General features: G+C 44.3%; 1 long non-coding RNA gene across 1 annotated transcript; it reads right to left on the reverse strand.

The window, feature by feature from the left end:
• Positions 1 to 289: 289 nt before the first annotated feature.
• On the reverse strand, positions 290 to 19,460 carry LOC142817310 (uncharacterized). Its single transcript, XR_012895167.1, has 3 exons — positions 18,935 to 19,460; positions 6,914 to 6,954; positions 290 to 407 (listed from the first exon to the last, which is right to left on the reverse strand). It is a non-coding gene; the product is annotated as an uncharacterized LOC142817310 (long non-coding RNA).
• Positions 19,461 to 20,398: the final 938 nt, after the last annotated feature.

Consider the following 20,398-nt stretch of genomic DNA (forward strand, 5'->3'; position numbering starts at 1 on the left):
ATATTTAGATGCGTCTTTTTAAAGTTATTCCATTCATTAGTTAATCATTCAGAATGACTGTGCGCGTATACATATATAAAGTTTGTCACTAAAAATGTGTAAAAAAGCTCGTGACAAACCAATGTTCTTAGAAAACAATATAACCTATTCGATAGCCTTGCCAACATGCCTTCAGAAGTAACACCGTTTATGAATCTTACCGCGTTCAGATCGCATTTCTTCTCTTCAGACGAAGCAGTCCAGCAGAAATAAATAACCAGTATCAGACAAAAAAAAATAAAACAGACATACCTAAACATTACCACTGTCCACGGCGGTGTAGTAGTGGTTACTGCACTCGGCTGCTGATCCACATGTCGCCAATTAGATTCCGGCCACGGTGGTCGCATCTTGATGGAGGTGAAATGCTGGAGGCCCGTGAAATGTGATGTCAGTGCACTTTAAAGAACACAAATCAATAGCATTTTCTTGATCCCTACACTAAGAAGTCTTTTATAATCCTGTCTTTTTTTTGTGACGTGCGACTCTTATGATTAGCGCTATTATAGATAAACGCTACCGGTGCGGCATTGCGGGTTTGCGAGCACTGGCGTATCCCAAGCAAAGGTGCATGAAATAGCAATACAAATACACGAAATTTGAAGCCCAATGACATTGAGCGTAACATCTGAATGTTGTGAAAGCTTGCAATTTTGCATGAAACCTGTGATAGTGCGTATCTGTTAGGCTCCTGGTGAGCTCCAATGGTTAAGCAACTATTACGGATATACGTATCTGGCCTGGGTTCAGCTCTCCCGTGCCAACATCATCCTTCCCACAGCTAAAAAAACTGACTTTTTCTTGAAATTGATACACGCACATGCATCGCAGTTTTGTACTTGAAGTAAATAATGATAATTTCTCTTCTTTATTGAGCCTTCGATGTGTGGCTGCGGCGGTCGCATTTCAATGAAGACAAAATGATAGAGGCGCCTGTACTCTGCGACGTGACTGCACGGTAAAGAACACCAGGTGGTCGAAATTTCCGGCGCTCTCTACTACGGCGTCTGTTCGGATGACAATTCTGATTATACGTACTCTATAGGCAATATGCTAGTTACTCTATAAGCAATATGATGCAAGAAGAGAGAGAAGGAGGAAGGTTAACCAGGGGAGCATTGCTATCCGTATATATTAGGAAAGGGTGATGAGGAATCAAAAGAAAGAGAAAGAAAGAACAGAGCATAAAAAAACACGTCAACCTAAACTAGACTGCTGCGTTCGATAGTGCAGGACGCAGGACTTCAGGCGTGTGACGTTCCACTGCAGATAGTCTGTTTATGGTACCCACTGAAGGCTTGCAAGCACTGGATGTATAGAACATTTAGTACCTGTTGAACAGCTTCAGCGTGTGTGATTTTAGCATGCCGAAAAACAATGCTGCGAAATATCGAACAAACAGAGCAGGGGATATCTTGATGTCATCTCTGATAGCTGCCGTAAGTGTACCCGTTACGGAATACATCTTGCGTTCTGTTACAAAATAGAAAATAAGCCATAGTGGCGAGGGCTAAAAGAGAATCGCATTAGGTGAAACTGAAAGGCACCTTCTCAGAAAAGATAACAAAAGGCATGCTTTTGTACGACAGTGATCATCGTCATCCGGCTTGCTTCTGTTTCGCTTCTTGGAAATTCGGCGCTCGTCAATAGCCGACCGGGAACGCTATGTGACACTGATAACGCGTGTGCCATCCGCAACTTGAGAATACAAGCGCATTTTCAGTGCAACGCAAGGCAAGCTAAGAAATTGCGAATATTGCTCAGGCACTAAATGACACCTTTCTTTCGTCACTATTTTATTAAAATGAAAGTATTTTATGCCGGATTTCACCAAGTCTTCACTAACGTATTTCTATCACGGATATGACGTTGTAAAATATGTACTAACAGCGTGTGGCTTCCCGGAAAAATAACAACGCCCGATAGAATTATAATCGATTAATTGATATGTGAGGATTAACGTCTTAAAACCACCAAACCACCATAGGATTATCGAGACGCCGTAGTGGAGGGCTCCGGAATTTTCGACCATCTGAGCATACGGGTCCTCAGTATTTTCGCCTCCATCGAAATTGCGGCCATCGCAGCCAGGATTCGATCCCGCGACCTATGGGTCGGCAGCCGAGTGCCTTAGCTGCTAGACCACCGCGGCGGGAGGCCCAATGGAAATATGTGGGGCCCTAATGTAAAGTATTAAACACTCTGCGAAGCCACGCGCTCTGTAGTGTGATACTGAAATTTCAGCAAGACATTCCTGTAAGTCTCTTCCATATCAACACCGTAGTTGTTCTTGATGACTGAGTTTGATCAGAAGATACGATTTTATTTCACCTGTTTCACATTCAGTTACGGCGGGGCGCCGCTGTCATCAACGAGAGAGATGGCGCTTCATGCAAATGTTCCCAAATTTTGGTCATAGTATAGAGTCTGCACCTGGAGATAGAGCGTCCAAAGACGACGCCGTTTTTTTTCCAACGCAATTAGCGCACGAGGAGTGGTGCCAAGAACGCCCATACACGAAAACACTTTATGAGAAAAAGGCATTCAAGTGAATCCGGAAGGCCAGTAGGGTGTGTTGCTGACGTAAACAATGGGGACAAACTCGGTCGAGTGGACAGGGCTCGTGGGTCCTATGCAAGCTATGACTACCTGCATGAAAGAAGTCACCCATCTCTGGGCGACGAAATTACGTGCTTGGTCGTACAATAAACTTTAATTCTGTGTTTCCCATGGAAATAATTATGTTGCCGGCTACGCTGCGAATGGTGCTATGTCCTAAATGCATTTAGATATGCTCCTTACTTTGCTGCGCCTGTACTCTTCTTCGCCAGCACACTTCTTTCGACTAGAATCACTGCCAACGCTCCCGCTCGAGTCACTCACAGTTTTCGTACACATGGTTACGATGAAGGTTCGTTGTGGTTACATTCTCATCCATACACATGCACATTGAAAAAAGGCGGAATTGTGTTCCGAACGTGGCGTGAAATATCACCATTTACGAGAATCTATTGATGTTCCAAGCTGTACACTGTCGACGTGCTGTTTCCGAGGAAACGACTTTGCCACATCGAAACATGTTCTACTAAGTCTCCGCGCAACACGAGCGAAAGGCACGTCGCTTTCCACCACAGCGCAAATACGGCAACGTTTCTTCGGCGAAAAAACAAGATTTTCTATTTTGCTCCTTTAGCAGTTTCGGCCTTGCCGCCAGAGTGTCCCACGTGTCGTCGCTTGCTAGCTCGCAATCACGGGACCCGTTTCTACATGTTTTCAAGGTGTCTTTACTGGTGGTACTGCAGTCCGTTGTATTTTGAACGTCCGTGTAGTGCGAAGGAAGAAAGTCTGCTCCGCAAGTTGCAAACAGTTTCCCAATCTTGGAGTGGAAATTGCGGTTCGTAAAAATACTCGGCGCATTGCCTGTAGGGAAATCACTGGGCCACCTTCAAGAATGTTTCGCTCTTTTTTCCAAGCCACATGTATAAAAAAAATCAGGCCATGTTCTACTATCGCACCAATTCGGAGACGATCACTCCTGGTGGGAAAAAAATGCCATTTGCTTTCATCTTTATTCCGTGGTCTCGAATATGCGGTGGCTTTCGAAATCGTAACCACGGGCCCGATCTACTAACGCTTTTTGTGCAGTACTTTAGTTCTTGCGTCACCTTTGCACTTTTTAAAGGAAGTACTGACCGGGAATTTCTTGAGTGACGTCTTTGATGCGACAAGTGCCGCATTCTTCAACGACAAAACCAATGTGTTCTGTGGATTTTTACTTTGCTGTCTTCCTTTCAAGTGTTATGCGACTGTATACGCTTTAGTGCGTGCTTCTCCCAAGCATTCGCAGAAAAAAATTGACGTATTCATCCTTCAACAAGAAAGGCGACATTTTTTGGTAGCACTTTTCCGCGAAAACTTTGGGGCCACATTCAATCTCTGTGATTCCACTTCCGTTGCGTTGTCCGAAATCCTGCGGCTGCGCGCCAAACTTGTCAACTTGCATCAAAAAGATGGAGTGTTTTGAGAAGATGTTACATCTTGGGGTTCTTAGTTGGGGCCCTTGCACCAAGAAAAAACCACATAATCCACATCGCTATTCTTGGTTGGTGAGAGATTTGGATGTGCGCAGGCGCAGGTTTTATTTTTTTTTAATTTTCTTGGGGGCACAGTGCTTCTTGGTACTTATATATTGATTTCTATTTTTGCGCTGCTGTCTATTGCGGGGCGAAACTGGGCATTCTAAAGAGCGGTAACAAAGTCTCTCCTTTTTTTTCAATCTCTCTCAACCGGAAGTTTCTCTGGTTAACTTCCGTACCTTATTCCTGTTTTTTCCCTTCTTTACATCTTTTGTCATTTTTTTTACTTTTCAGCACAACCAAAAAGAAATAACACGCGGTAGAAAGGGCACCTGAAAGTCTTTACAAATTTGCGTCTTCTTGGCAAGAATGCTTGTGTAGAGCTCTAGTATTTCTTTATGTGATTTAAGAAACAACCATGGCATTCTTTTCTGCCTCTATTTTCTAAAGTGGTACATACAACAAATAGGAGAGAGAGAGAGAGAGAATAGATATTTATTTGGTCCGGGACAAGGAGAATAAGATGCTTATACACCCAGCTCCTGACTAGACCCATGTTGAAACGGTGAGGCTGAGCCTTTACACCATTTAACGGGCTTTCTGGACCATCGCAAGCGGGACGTCGTAGCTGAGGTCATTGATAGCAGTGGTCCACCGGCCTTCATGACAGCAGTGCAGCAACGCCAGGCCTTTTCCTGTTTTGAATGTACGCCCATAATGCTCCTGATTATTAGAAATCTAATGTTTTGGACTTAATAAAAATTGAACCATGAACTGCTGAACGCTGTTGAGTATTGTGAATAAACACCAAGGTTTCGTTACGATTGCTAAGAAGCAACGTATTAATGCCATCAATAACCCCTCAAATGAGGCGATTATGCAGTTCTTTAAATAATTTCATAAAAGTCACGATAACACGTCGTTTTTGTTTTGAATACGCTCACCCTTTGTTTCTGAACTATAACAGCATCGTCAAACAAAAGCACACTTTCCTCCTAATTTCCTAAATGTTGCCTCTCATTCTGCATGCTATTAGCGTAGGCTTATCAGGTCTACCAAAGATGCCATTTGATTGTCGAGGGTTAGTAAACACTAACAATCACGATAGTTATAGCGCGAGAACGGAACGGCAACAAGGAGACAAGAACGACACGTCACTGTTCTGTTCTCGCGCTATAACTATCGTCCTGTCATACCAACTAGCCCAAACCACCACACTTCTAAGCTAACAATCAGTTTATATTCTTTGCAAAGCCATAACTCTTGAGGCACAAGTTCATAGCCTATATTCACTATGAATTGTTACGTGAGAGTTACTGCGAGAAGCAATTTAAAGCAGTTCTGATGCCGGAAATGTTGTTGAATGCAAGCATCTCCTAGAAAAGGCACTAACAATAAATTTTTTGAACTTAGACGCAGAGTGTATGATCGCTAGTCGTTGTCGTACATGTCGAAGTATCTAATGTCATTTCCTTTTCAAAGAAAGAATAAGCTGAGCACTAGTAAAATTGCGACCGGTTCCGTTTCCGAAAAAGTCGCGAGTGAAGGTAGGCGGTCGTGCGTATATACCTCCTACTTTTCTTTCTTTCCATCGCATCGTGCAATGCTATCAAGCTGCTTCTTTCTGTCGTTCCAAAAATGAGACGCCCACCCGCGTGTATGGCAGCGCAACACCTTTGTTGCTACAGAAAATAACAAAGGTGATGCGTTCAAATCCAGTACACAATAGAATGGGGCAACGGGAAATGATAAGTGTCCACCTTGGTAGAGTATTGGTCATGCTACTGGGGCTGATAACGTGAAGGTCATGGGTTCGTCCCACCCATGGCGGTTGCATTTCAATGGACGTGAAATATAGGCATGTGTACTGTCAGTGCACGGCAAAGAACACCACATGATCATACCTACGGCTTGCCTCCTAATCACCTATATAGTGTTTTCAGCTTGTGCGACCCCCGTTCTTATAACCAAATCACAAGAAGCGTCAATTAAAGGTCAGACTGTCTTGTCTAAGACGGTTGCTGAGAGACAAACTCACAACGAAGAGAGCGTCACTCAAAGGAAACTGGTGCAGACAAATACACAGGAGCCCGGCGCACCCTTGAGGCCCCATTAATGTAATACCGCCGTTCCATAAATTTGTTTGTCGTTGAAGCTACGGCTAAACGCATCAATGCGGAGTGGTCAAGGCCAAGGGACGGCTTAATGCTCTCCCATAGTGGAGTACTAAGTACTCTGAATTGTTAACCTGTTTTCCTACCCCCCACCCCCATTATTTTTAAAAGGCCACGGGACGGCTTAATGCTCTCCCATAGTAGAGTACCAAATACTCTAAATTGTTAACCGCTTTACCTATCGCTGTACCTATCGGGCGGCTTCGTGATCTTCCATAGTAGAGCACGAAGTGCTGTAAATTGCTAACCACTCTTTCTCAAGAGGCCCACAGGTCGGCTTTATGCTCTTCCATGGTAGAGTACCAATTACACTAAATCATTTACTACTTTTTCTACGCAACGGTTAACTACTACGTCACAAGCAAATTAATCATACCGTCCCGTTTTATCGTAACTGACTGACACTTCACGCAGTCAGGCCTGGGCATGGCACTAAAATGCAAATATTGAAACTTAGGTGGGCACGGCAACAGTGGAATAAAAGTAAATAAATGTACAAATATGCATGTACGACTTCCGTCAAGCAACCGGGGAACACGAATCTTGTCTGATCAAGAGGAAACAGTTTGTTTGCTTCAGCCGAGACTGATTTCGTGACGCAAAGCAGACGAAACAGTCACTTACAATTAAGATTGGAATCACTCGAGCCGTCCATGTCAGTAAACCTATAGAAAGAAAAAAAAACAAATAAAAAAACTAAGAAAGAAAAAAAAAGAAAAAAGAAAAAAGAGTCATCCACTCTTTTCCAGGGCAAACTCAGCAAGAAAATGATGCGGATTTCCCGGAAAGAAAGCTTGCTATTTCGCGGAAAGTTCATTGTGCTCCGGGAAAGAATAGGTCGTCTGGGTCTGGAGCTTAGCCTGATATCAGTCAGTCAGAGTGTGTAACACACCTACTGGTGCAACACAAAGTAACGCTGTTCACTTGAGTTAAGGTGCATGATTCTCAACGATAACCTTTATTCAAGGAGATGTGATTTTTTATTCGATCAGGCTAAGCACTCCCTGCCGACCATCTTCCATGAAATTGAGGTGGCGTCCAATTAGTAGAGATTTTTCTGTCCACAGCAAGGTGTAGTGGTTGCACCTCTCGGCTGATGACACAAAGTTGATGGTTTAGATTCCGTGCGAGGTGGTTGCACTTCGATGGAGGTGAATTGCTAGCACTTGGTGTACTGTGCGATGTCATTACAACTTCAAAAGTATATGGCCGAAATGTCTGAGCCCTCAGCTGCAGAGTCTGCCATAATCACATCGTGCATTTGAAACGTTCTACTCGGAATATTATTGTTGAGAGATTCTCTCTAAAGGCATAGACGATTAGTTTCTATGGTGAACTTGCTTTCTGTACCGCAATGGAAAACTCGCGACAGTAGCATTTACAGACATTTTGCGTGGCGGTCACGTTTTCTACACCTCAGCTACGCAAAGTCCTGAACCTGCTTTGATAAAAGACCCTACGCAAAAATTGTATCGATGCGACTTCAAGTGTGGTTGCAGTTCTGGCTACTCTTATAACAAGGCAATAAGTATTACTTATATTTTTCATGATAAACACATCACGTTGGCTTAGCGTAATTTTTTCTTACAGTGGTGTTTCTGCGTTTGAAACAGTAGAATAAACAATGTATACGTACACTTACAATTCAAGAAGTTGTTCAAGCATTGCTAGACCAATGGTCCAATCACCAAGGAATGCTACGTGCTATATTTACAGCATCACCAACGAAGTACAAATCAATCCATAGCACAGGCTTCGCTTGAACAAGTCTAACATTTCTGCTTAAACTTCAGTTAGGTCGGCGTGACTCGTAAGCGTATGGTGTGCACACAAGTGCACTCATTCACAAAAACACTTTGATGTAGCTCATAACACTTTATTCACGCAACAAAAAAATAAGCCGCGTAAATAACTACTCGCTGACTGCCTCGCATGCAACCTATCCTCCCTATGTGTAGGATCCAGCAAACTTTTTCTCCCCATCCTTCGTTATATGTGTTTGTTTCCCTACCTGTCTTTCGCTGTACGGGAGATTCATGCTGGATGGGTGGTGCGGCGGAAAAGGGCACCAGGTTAAGTGTAGCGACACATTTCAGCCGTTCGTGCCCAGACCGTACTCTGTGCCCACACAAACCAGCCGCAGCGTAACATGGAGAGAGCACGCGCATGCGCTGCATCTGTGCGCCTTTGTGGAACGAATAGCTCGAAACGCGATTGCGCGCGTAATAATGCACTGTGACTGACAAATACAACTTTGTCTGAAGGCTACTCTCACATAAAAAAGCACTAAAAAACGGAGAAAATCCCTGCAAAGCAGACTGCATCTATGCGTATGGCATCGAAAGGACAGTGTTGTGTCATGATGGCGACTTTCTCGTCCTCATTTTCTGGTTGCATGCTGGGCTTTGTGCTAATCTAGTACTCAATGGCATGCCACCATCGATTAGTCTGTGCTGCGACGATACCACGCAGCCCACATCTGTGGTAATACAAAAATAAACAAAAACAGAGGTAGTAGTAGCTGCGGCATTTTATTTTTTTTTGGGGGGGGGGCAATGCATGTACGTGCTGTTTGCGGTATCTATGCATGGGATGTCAATCAAGCAAACCACCGTGGCAGCTAGCACGTGTGGTGTCGCACTGCTCTGCTCAAAGCGCGGGTTACATTCAGCGGATAGAGAACATAGAGAGGGGGGTGGGGTAGAGTCACAGCACCAAAAAAAAATAGAAGGTGGATTAAGAGAAAGAAAGAAAACGAACGTCATTGAGAAAGCCCGGAAATAATATTTTTTAAAAGAAAATAAATGTTGATACACGCCTTCTTGCTAGAGCCACTCTGCTTAACCTACTGAATGAACCCTTGAATGCGGATGCTATTATAGTATGCATGACGAGTGCGGAAGAGGCAGTTAGAAATGAGAACGCTCTTGTAATGCACGGCAGTAAACGCTCATCAGCAGGCTTGCGCCCCCCTCAAATGCCCCATAATGGCCGATCGCGAGAGAAAAGAGCGCCGAGAGGTATTCACTACCCATCCTTGCTTCTCGAGTTCTGCGGGAAATAGGCGAGCTGGTGGATGAGTCCAGAATTAAGTCGTTCCAGCACTTCAAGTTCCTTTTTCGGCGGGCAAAGTGAGCTGTCTTTCGGCTTTCGCCAGGACTCGTACTCCGGCAACGTGTTTTCATTCGGCCTCGCTACTAAATATTTGCGTCAACAAGGGCAGTTAAAAGAGCGTGTTGGTATGGGTTAGCCATTGGTTCGTTGCACTCGGCACGTGCGAAGCACGACAGACGAGACAGTACACAGTGCTGCGCGGTGTGTAGTGTTTCCGCGTGCCAGTTAAATAACGAAGAGTGAAATAATTTGATATCACACAAACACACGTATATTTTCAAAAATGGCGCCAAGACAAGTCTCTGAGAGAAACGTACCACTTTGTGCCACGTTAACACGTTATGTATATATATATAATTTGCGCACTGTGTGATTTGCGCGATGCTTCTGTTTCTGCAACGCAGTGTCTCAGGAGAACGTAACCCGCGTGCGACTCGCGAGTCGTTGCTTTCCATGATGGAGGAGTGTCACCAGGCATCAACACGGGTGAGTTAACGTCTAAGGGTTGTTCAAGTCCCTAAACAACAATAGAGATGTGTATCAATTCATAAGTTTCTTTAGGAGCGATGCTCCGTAGGGCCAAGGCATGTCCGCCGACTGCCGTGACCCGCCATGGTGGTAACCATGACACTCGTGACGTTGAAAAACAACCGCGTTGCCGATCACACATTTTATTGCTGCCATCACGGCAGAGCACATACAAGGTACCCACTACACGTAATTACAATGGCGATGACGCTGATGACAATGAACATGACGATGATTATCGCAGACAAGGACTGTCTTGTGAATCTCGATATGACCTGCAATGCTTTTCGCGCAATCACCAACTACCAGTGGAACATGCAGAGACCTCGTTTTTGCCAACTTCAGGCTATACCTGATACCACAAAGCAGCAATAATGAAGGCAAAGCGTAATTCACAACTAAACGCAGCATGTCCTTTGTGACAAGTGAACATTGTATAGAACAGTACAGCGCCATTTATTTCATTTACTCGCTTGAGTAGTCAATACCAGTGGTGATTCCTATGACACCGAAGGTAGGGTACCGAAGGACCCCACTGCTTCTTCGCTCATCATTTACATCGTTGATAAGTAATGATTTCTTTCCGACATACCTGTCTCTGCGTGGTATTTTCTTTCAGACAATCTCTGCATCGAAGACGGGAAATGTTTCTTTTAAAGACAGTAGTTTTTCTTGGGGACATTCGACCCAAAATTTTGATCTGTCTGTCTGTCTGTTTTTCCACTTTCAACGGCACCGGCTATTTGAAATGGCTGACTCCATTCGCAGCACCCACCAATGTTGCTCAAGACTCAGCGTTCATACTTGCGCAATTTTCACTTAAAAAGCAACTATTGCGCATGTCTGGGGCACCATAACAACACGTATATATTCTGCATGTGCGTCATTTACAACAAAAGGCATACACAAGTAATTTTAAGGACCGTAGCGCTTATCATGGAGCGCTGACCATGCAATGCTTGCACGAAACGGGGAGTGTTTCGAACGTTTTACTAAGACGAGACGGGGGTGGCACCTATACCGTCGCCTTGCGTTCTACACCTTATCACCTCTAAGACGGGTGCGCACACCCGTATCAGAGCCACGCGTTTTTTTTTCTAGGAAAACTGCCAAATGGCGCTCATATCTCACGCGTGACGCGATTCGATGCGCTTGTTCGCCTCCGCTGCACGCTCGAGGCACTCTAACGCAGCGCCTCCAGAATACCATTCACTGATGTTCTTGCGCAGAACATCAAATAAATGTCTTGTTCAGTCTCCCCACACGCAAGACTGTCGTCTTTCGACGACATTTGCTGATTACATGCAGATACGAGGCCAATTTTTTTGGAGAACTATTTTCTGGAGACAAATTTTCTGCGCTTAGAACTAAAGAGACCCGAGAAGCTAATATTTCAAAAAAATCAAGTTCTGTGTTTCAGGGCGAGAAACTCGGTCGTCAAGGGGTCAAATCAGGTCAGCAGGTGTGCTTGGCGTTTACGTAAGCGCTGGAGGCTAAACGAAATAATGGTCACCTCTCTGCGTGCTTTTACTGACAACGGTCGTCTAAAGACGGTAGCCTCTTGCCTCTAGAGAGAATAAAACAGTTCTGTGCGAGAAGATCTGCCAGGAGGCGCTGCGTGAGGCATGGACGCCGTGTGGCAGTAATTTCAAGAAACGAAAGTTTTTGGAGAACGCAGAGCCCGAAGTAGGTGGCAGCCCAGTGTCGTTTTATTGAAGGGCAGAAACCACTCGCTTTTTAGTTCATAGCATCGCAATGTGAGTGCACTGTAATATGCACTGCAGTCTTTAAAACTACGTATTTATGCATTTTAAAAATAGAGTAACACATCACCTAATACTTGCGTATTAGTATTTACCTTAAATAGGCGTAATGCTTGCCATTTGATTGACAATCTTCACAAGTATGATAGCAGCAAGCATATAAAGATGGCTGAGCATTGAGGAAGGTCTTAAACTGTCACCGAGTAGTGGAATGGTGCGAAACACTGACCAACAGAAACACAGACGGAAACAAGTTTCTGCATTGAATCGCTTCAAAAAGAGCCATGTTCTTTTAAAGCAAAAAAAAAGTTTGGTTCAACTCGATCCAAAACTTCAAATAGGTTTATCCAGTGAACCATGGCATCACAGTTTCGTCAACTCCAAATTTGATTTGCTAGCAGTCTTCACGAGGATGCTCCATAAATTTGTTTCTTCACCCTACATTATTTCGTGCCACTTTATGAGGGAGTTATCAAATTTATTTCTTGGTCCTAGATGCAAAGCAGAAATAAATTATGAGCATGTACTCCCTACACTGTTTCGGCAAAGCCAATGATGAATGTAGTACTTAAAATACCTCGCTCCACTAACCCTATACTTAGCGAGAAAAAAAAAGCTTAGGTAAAATAAAACAAGGAATTGGGGATCGTTAAGGCCAATTATACAGTTGGAACAAACCAAACACATTTCTCCAAACCATTTTCCACCAACCAAAAACATTTTCTCCTGAATGTTTGCAATGATCTCGTATAGCGTTCACTGACTCTTGAATTATATGCCCGACGGAAGGCTGAGCTGGGGCTGTTCGTACAGAAGGATGTAGAAGATGAGGTGGTGGCCGAAAATACAGGCTGAATAAGTGCTCAATTGTTTTTGAAGGTATGATGTACACAATTCTTGTTTCAGGAACCTAAATTTTTGTGAAGAACTCCGTACAGGCATTCTTTACTGAGATGCTCTTATTTCACTCCAATATTTCCGTATATTCGTTGCGTTTGTTACAGTACTATAGATCATACCTTACAGATTAGGGTTCGTGCCACTCAATTTGGCTGTTAACTTCGGGTTCTGCATTATTTACAACTAAACTATCAGTAGTCAAAGCACACGAAAATTTCAGGTTGGTGCATACAATGTTCCATGACCGCATTAATTCACGTCGTACAAAACAGCAAGAGGAGAACATAAACTTAGCTGCCCAAGATGGAAGTGTACGTATGTGTTGATAAATGTTGCCTATACAGCACATGGAAGAAAAACCTATCAGCTTTATAAGGACTTCGTAGCATATGGAACTGATGGAAGGACATACAGAGTGCTTTAGTACAGAGTTATTTCGGAAAGGTCTTCAGTAACTCCAGTTCACGCTATCTCATAATGTTTTATTAGAAGAGGTCTGACGTTTGTAAGTGGCATACATTGAAAATCATTACGTATTACTCGCTATTTTCGTGATAACGCACGTTTCAAAGCAGTTGAAAAGTTGAAGCTTGTTTTATGAAGGCTTATGAGTACGTTTCAGTGGTTAAAAATAGCTCTCGGTAATTGCTTTTATACGGGATCACTAATTTTGAAGGTCATTGTTTTGGACCGTGTCTCCTAACAATGTCGCTTTAAGAAAGGGGGCACTGGCGAAGCGATGTTCAGGCTAACACCTAAGTTATAAAAAAATGGCAGCATATCCACGGAGTGAATTATGGATAGTGGGGTGAAGCATCCGTCCGTCCATTCGTTCTTGTTTCCGTCCATCCATGCGTGCGTCTGTGTGGCCGCCCATGCGTCCATCCGCCCGTCCGTGCGTGCGTCTCTTCGTGCGTCCGCACGTTCATCTGTGCGTCCGTCCCTGCTTTCGTCCATGCATCCGCTCCTTCATCCGTCCATGCGTCCATCTGTCTGCGCAGCCATCCATGCATCCGTCCATGCATCTGTATGTGTGTCCGTTCGCACACCTATTCAACACTCCAAGTACCACCATCTCGCATCTTTTCGTCACATATACCTCATATAGAAGCGCCGCCATCCAGCGGACATTCCAACGACTGAACGAGAGGAGGCACACACACATCTTCTTACGGCTTGCGCTTCGTGCCTACTTCCCACCTTTAAGCACCTCGAGTTCATGATATATACTAGGTCACTGTATTCATGGCACTGTGGCCAAACGCCCGCTAAACCTTTCTAAAACCTAGGAGGTTACGCCCAGCGAGCATAACGTAACATCTCTTTCTATTCTTCTGTGCGTTGTTGACCAATAAAAAATTCGCAGCATGCGCGTTAACTAAAAGCGCACGCTGGGAATGAGAGACAGGAATTGGGACAGGAAAAGGAATGAGACAGGCACGCTGTGAATGAGAGACAGGGAATGAAAGACAGGAAAAGGGGAATGAGAGACAGAAATTCTCCTGTCGCTCATTCCTCCTTAGCAGCCATTGGCATGTACATTGAGCACTATCTTTTATTGTTCAACAACGCACAGAAGAAATCTCTCGCCGGCACAACTTTGGAAGTCAAAATGTAATACTTGTTACACACTACTACTACGGCTACGAGAGACAAACTGGAGCCGCTATAAGAAACTTCGCACCTAAAAAAAAGCAAAAAGACCGCCGAAGTGCAAAATTGACCAGCTACTGCCCTTGTGACAGCTCCGCAGTGGAAATGCCGGATTGACAGCAACAAAACTAAGCACTCAGGACCAGGTGAAAAGAAAGAGTACCTGCCTACGTACAGAAGAATAGACGAGGACATAGAGCGCCAGGCCCTTTCGCAGTAACAGTATGTCACTAGCCATGCCATAATCTGGGTCGGGCTTTTCAGTTGAGAGCTCGATTGTGTCAGAGTAATAGAAGCAGAGAAAAGCAACGACTTTCATTCGGTCTCGGATGATCCTGCCATGATTGGGTGCGTGCATGTAATCTTCTCAATGGCGCCAACATCCAGGATGAATAGAGCACAGTAGGACAAAGGCTCTGCATGCACGTACCGAGGACAGATAATAGAATCCTTTGGCAGCGAAGACACCTAAGTGATCGGGAATTGGGCCGAAAGAACAACATATTATACGGCTCCTGCATAACGGCAAAGGAACACGTTCCGGGTATTCACACACACACACACACACACACACACACACACACACACACACAAACACAAACACACACACACACACACACACACACACAGAGAGAGAGAGAGAGACAACGATTATCAAGGTGGAACAAGCTTAAACATTGATGATACACCAGCCGAAGGAAGATGAAACCATTTGTTTTACTGCTCACCACTTTTTTTATTCTTCTGTCGTGTCCTAAAAAGCAAAGCTTGTCCTCTACACTACCTCTGTACCCCCTCCTTTTTATTTTTGTGTTCTGGGTGCTGAATAGGCTTTTATCATTTATACCTTTCGCTCTCTTTCTTTTTCCTTCGATCGTCTTATTAGGGAGCCGCTGCTATCTCGTAGAAGGGCTTAACGGGTGGACTTGCTCATTAGCGCGGTGGTTCGACGCCTCCACCGCCACCATTTTGCTGAATCCGGCGGATGAGCAGGGCCCGTTATTTCAGGCGGACACACTCGCTCAATTGTAGCATGGTGCGGACTAAGATAACTGCCGCTGCACGAGTCCGATGCTTATTGTTGGCGTGATTGCGATCTTCGTGGTCACGCTTGGACGCATACGCTGCACATGCTCTATGCCCTAGAGTCGGGATTTGCTGCTTTTATTCACGAAAGAGCAGTCAGCAAGGAAGAACATTAGCGTAAGTTTGTTTCTCGGTAGCCGAGCATCTTTTCCTGGCGAAGGATATAATCGTCACGTGGTTACACCAAGTTGAAGAAGGAACTGGAACACTTCTTCAGTGGATCTTCGAATGAGCTCAATAAAAGAGCTTATTGACTCACGCATCTACCTCTGCAAAAATTTGTAGAATCCGGCAAGTATACGAGTGAAGTTACAGGAATGTGTGGCACACATCAAGTTCTTTTTTGACTCTATTCGTGCAGGTTTGAGTGCTGAAAGCTATGCAGCGTGGTGAAGGAGAACTGGCAAGAAGACGCGTCTCTTTATCAGCATGCGTCATTACATAGAGCGCTATCTAGTTTTTCTTTAGGGGAGAGGCTCCTTAAAAGGTGGCTCGTTCCTTCGTAATAGTATATTGCAGTAGTAGCCAATTTTAGTTAGTTTTAACAATTGCTCACTAGATCGCGTTGTGCGTATATGTCCTAGTAATTAATATCAGTAGATGGCGTTAGTGGTTTTCCCATAGTTGACGAATAAGGAGGATACATGGCACTGGTATAATAAGAAATGCACAGCCTATCCACGGAGTGAAAGATGATGAGTGGAACGAAGTGGCCATCCATCCGTCCGGTCATCTGTTGGTCTGTCTGTCTGTGTCACAGATGGACGAACGGACGGACAATCAAACGGACGAACAAACAGACGCACGAACGGACGGACAGACAGACTGACAGGCAGACAGATGAGTGGGCGGAAGAACGTTTTGCCCCAATCAACATCAGTCACTCCACGAATAGATGCAATTTTTTTTAATGTATGGCTTACTTTCTGTGTGATCGCGCGAGTGAGAAAGCACGTTGCGGCATCTCGCGGCCTCCACGGTCCTTATGCAGCTCACAATGATCTAATCAGCCAATGCCCGTATACTTTGGTTTTATGGCACGATCATTGCGAGTATACAGCATGATTTGGCGAGAGAAGATGGCAGGTTTTGTCGCTGATTTTCAGAATATACTGTGAATTTCAGGCTGCATGCTTGGCTCCCGTGTGCTCAGGAGCCTCAATATATCAATTGTCAGCATATTCTGGTCATGCTGAAAAACGAGGTGCAAGCTTCTTTTACATCTATATTGGCCTAACGTAAGATTTTCTTAAACATGTAATTTTTGTAGTAAGGTAAATTTCACGCGACAATATTGTTTTCTTTTTAAATGAACAACATAAGGTCCTTTCTTTCAAGCCGAAATTGCCTCTCTTTCTATGATAAAATCGGTGTTTCGTGTTCATTTAACAGAATAATTGCTACTACTACACTACTTACTGGGCACGCAAAAACGAGCTTTTCTTCATCAATGGCGATGGGCACATGGCGCGTGTAATTTCTGCAGAAAAAAAAGGAGCTTGTTTTTTTTGCATTAGTTTAACGTCTATTTGTCATACAAATGCAGCTGTTTATGTTCAGTACATCTTAATATTTGCGTGTCAAGTAAATGCCGGTGGTTAATGTGTTAACCATCTGCCTTTATCTCAGAAGCAACGTTCATGCAGAGAACAGCGATGGAGCTCAAGTTTGTGCTGCATATCTCCCTACCCGACCACCTCGTCTTCTCTCGTTATCATAAAAAAAGGCTGAAAAGTCTGTAAAATTGTCTGCTAATGCCTTCATTTTAGTTTATTTAAATAGCGTAATTGGGCTCCGCCAACGACTACTGCACCTATAACTACCAGCCCGTGATCCCTCCTGCTCAACAGTCACTATTTGCTTTTCATTCAACTAATGCAGTTGCAAGTCATTTGTTTACTGTCTGATTATTCTATTGCTGCGTTACACGTGCGCTTAAAGAACCTCACCGGAGTTGGCCCGTAGCTATAATGTCTGCTCTTCTTGTTCATGTTCTCGTTGATTGCCTATTCAATTCAGGGCTCATTACGAATGATGCAGACGAACATCAGCTTCCCATCTGAGTAGAAGCTAAAAGCACCACCAGTTTGCTTTAATATTCATGACGCAAACTTTTTTCAATCGGCCGCCAATAACGTTCTGTTATTGCTGCGCTACTAAGCGGCGCCTCTAAAAGCGGTCGCATTGCTTTGCGCGTTCACATTTAGTTGATGAGCATTCTATGTCAACCTGCATATTGCACAGAGAAACAAACAAACATTGATGCCTAAATAAGGATAGCATGAAAAAAAGCGCTTAGGCTGCCAGCCGATAGATCTACGAAAAGGCTCTTTGCATCAGGTGGATGTTATACTTTAAATGAATTATTATAAGCACAGGAAACGGCGCAATATGAGAGACACCTACCGGCAGGAGTGTCCTCGACTGCCTTTATAAAAGCTAATTAAAGCAGCGAGAAATCAAGGCTAACATATCACGAAAAATACGCAAAAGAAAAGATAGACGTTCTACTGATTCCTACAGAAATATGCACTCAGATCATGACACGGAAAGGCGTGCGAAATGGGTTAAGGCTATCAGAACTAGATACGTGGGCGTCAAGGACGTGGCTTATGTTTACGCCGCGACATGCCTACATGCACGAAGAATAGCTGTAGCAGTCGTAAATGAAGAAAGTATAAGATGAAAGTCAGCGGCTCACTCCGAAAGCATATATAGTGCAGACACTGCAGGGGAATCGGTGATCGTATTTGCAATGGCTTCAACACCGGCCAAACACCTAATTATGGACTCACAGACAGCGGTGCAAAATTTTCTAAGAGAGTGAATCTTGCCGGAGGCGTCTAAAATTTTAACCAGTCTCAAAAACATTACAGGCACATAGGAATACTCTGGGCACCCACGCAGGCTTTTCTTCCTGGAAAGGAGGTGGCTCACACACTGGCTCGAGTGTTGTGCCACCATTCCTGGTGATAATGACTGGTGAAAAACATGCGGTAAATTCGCACTTCTTATAATGTTAGTGTTTTTCACAACTTCAACGCTAAACCCATATTTACCCACTGATGAAGTCTGCTCTAAAGTAGTTATGACATGGTCACCCAACAGTGCGGTTTTCGGTAAAAACGAAGGTAGAGAGTCGAATATGCTTGTAGACGTGTGAAAACTGAACTGCGAGAGATTATTTTAGGCCAAAAACAAGCCGTAGAAGTCTTCGTCTGTAAACTCCGCCTACCACCAGCAACCGCCATTTTGCGTTGTTGTGCGTGACGCCACAAACTTATGGAAGTAGTGCCGTCATCTGCTACCAAACGGCACCTTCGATACGCGGGCAATGTGTTCACTGTGTTGCGAGTGTTGCTTACCACGTGGTTCGCAAGTGCTGGCGAAGTTGTACCGATACCATCATTATGTCGTCGGCACCGCCATCACCTCACGATTCGGGCAACGATTCATTGAGCAGCAGAAGCAATGACCACGTCGTCCACGCCACACATTTCGATTTCGCGACCCCATCGCCACCAGCTCAAGCGACAAAGAAAGCATCGAATACGGGGTGAACGCCTATGCCAACGTTATTGCTAACGACAAATGCACTTACCTCTTTTCTTTGACGCCTTTCAAAAGCAACCCGACGTTCAGCTTGGAGGACAGAACGGTGCGAAAACACGGTTGGCACAGCGTCCGGCCGCAGCCTCGGCTTCTTCAGTGGTATACCGAACTAGCCGAGAAGACGCTGGTCATCATTGTGGCTATCTGCCGGAAAGTGCGCCGAGCATAAAACAGGCCCATCATTTGCGCACTAGGCCTTCCTGCGCACGTTTATCTACCAAGCGTTGCGTTTGGCGGGCGCTTTAGGTAACTTGAAGAATGACGCAGTACTACCCGTGCTCTGTACGCTCTGGCACCACACAGCGCAGCTCGGGCGACGTGGTGGCATTGCTTCAACCACTGCAAGTCATTCCGTTCCAGTGGCACGTTCCGTCATGGCTACCTGAATCCCCTTTTGTGGGCATGGCTTCTTAAGTCTGCTACGCAACAGCAAACTGCTCACTGTCAATGAAAAACTGTACTTCCGCCGCTCAAAGTGTTTTTTACGCTCTCTCCTACATTAGGCAAGAAAAGCCAAACCTATAACGGCTTCTGTGGACGTAACAGAAACAGGCTATGCGCAGCTCGTGCTGAAAGATGCCGCTGTAGATTTCACAGTTTCGTTCTTAGTAAATCGTTTTCATACGAAGTAGCCTCAACAAAGCTATATGTTTATGGTACTAGCTTGAAAAATACTTCTGCATTTAAAGCCAGAAGCTGTACTCAGTAGAACTGTTCTTGCTTTGTTCTCAACTAATGTCGCCCTTTGTAAATACCTATTTTTACCAAGTGGAAATAAAACTTTCATGGCAATATTTTTCTCTGCACTTGGAGAACTATATGAAATAAAAGTTTGCGAACTGCTGCTCTTTTTTTTTGTCGGCGTATTTTTTTTCCTTCCCCAGTGAAGAGGACACCACCAAGCAAACGGTGCAAAAAGCGCGTGTCATATCGCACTGAATTACGAAGCCTTCACGGCGGACACGAATGCATGCATTTAAATTTCAAAAAATGCGGGCCCCTTGCAAAAAAGTCGAACCTTGGAGGAGTTAGTATTATATGCCAATGGCATCTGCAAGAGAAGTTATTTGTGCTCAGAAGAGGCAGCATTGGTCAACAAAAACAAAATCGGATTTCTTCTCCTTCGCATCATTTGCACTGAAGAATTAGACCAAGCTCGTCGTCTCACATGCTAGCGAATGAGATTGCCCAGTCTCGCTGAGAGAAGAGAAAAGACGTGACTGCATGGCGCCTAAGTATTGTTACAGGGAAGATTCGGTGCCAATTTGCTGTCATTTTGGTGCCAATTCAGCTGTGTCGGGGCGACAGTTCGATACACGTATCAATATTAATAAACTCTATTCGCACACCATCTTACAAAGAAAACCAAAGAAAGCAAAAGTTGTGAAAATTGTCTTGGACTCAAAAAGTAAAATACAAGTTATTTTGATTTTTTTGTTTTTTTATTGCAAAA

Source organism: Rhipicephalus microplus, chromosome 5 (genome assembly GCF_043290135.1).
Source record: "Rhipicephalus microplus isolate Deutch F79 chromosome 5, USDA_Rmic, whole genome shotgun sequence".
NCBI classification, from domain to species: Eukaryota; Metazoa; Arthropoda; class Arachnida; order Ixodida; family Ixodidae; genus Rhipicephalus; species Rhipicephalus microplus.